The following is a 755-nucleotide window of genomic DNA, read 5'->3' on the forward strand; positions in this document are numbered from 1 at the left end:
AGATAAAGTGCCTTGCCCAAGGACACAAGCGACTTGCACAGCGAGAGTTTTGAACCCCCGACCTCGAGGTTGGGAGTCCAAACCACAACCGATGCGCCAACCACTTCTACTGTACTATATAAGTATTATAAGTTATCCATTTATTATTATAAGTGTACTATATAATCAGTGACTTTCATGTAATATTTTGTTGCTGTACATTTAAAAAAAGTTGATGTGATAAGCTTAAATCCAAACCTTCCCTGACAAAGGCTCAAGGTTAGTCATTTGACAGTATGATGTTATTTTAGTTCTGTACAATCCTTCTATAACAATGAACCATGAAATTTCAACAAATATAATTCCATTCTTATAGTTAAGAGTGGCACCAACTACAAAGTTTACATTTCCTGGGGTAGAGCTTGAAACATGTAAGATGGAAGCACGGCCTCCCCTAGATAAGTTGAAACGCCACACATTTGAGATTAAGAAACTTCTTTCTGTAGATGAAATAACACTTAACGAATTGCAGTCATTACTTGGGAAGTTACAATTTGCGACCTGTGTTATTAAACCTGGTTGTGCCTTTTTGTGTAGGTTATACCGCCTCACTGCAGGAAAGACATCCCCGTTTAGTCGTGTAAAACTCACACAGGGTACAAAAGACGACCTTAAGACCTGGCTTCATTTTTTGTTCAAATACAACGGAACAACCCTCATAAAAATGCCCAAAAAAATTAGACTCGGATTGTTTACACTTCTACTCCGACGCTTCT

Source organism: Anneissia japonica, unplaced genomic scaffold, assembly GCF_011630105.1.
Source record: "Anneissia japonica isolate Jap-2015-1 unplaced genomic scaffold, ASM1163010v1 scaffold14949_len38213_cov216, whole genome shotgun sequence".
Taxonomy (NCBI): domain Eukaryota; kingdom Metazoa; phylum Echinodermata; class Crinoidea; order Comatulida; family Comatulidae; genus Anneissia; species Anneissia japonica.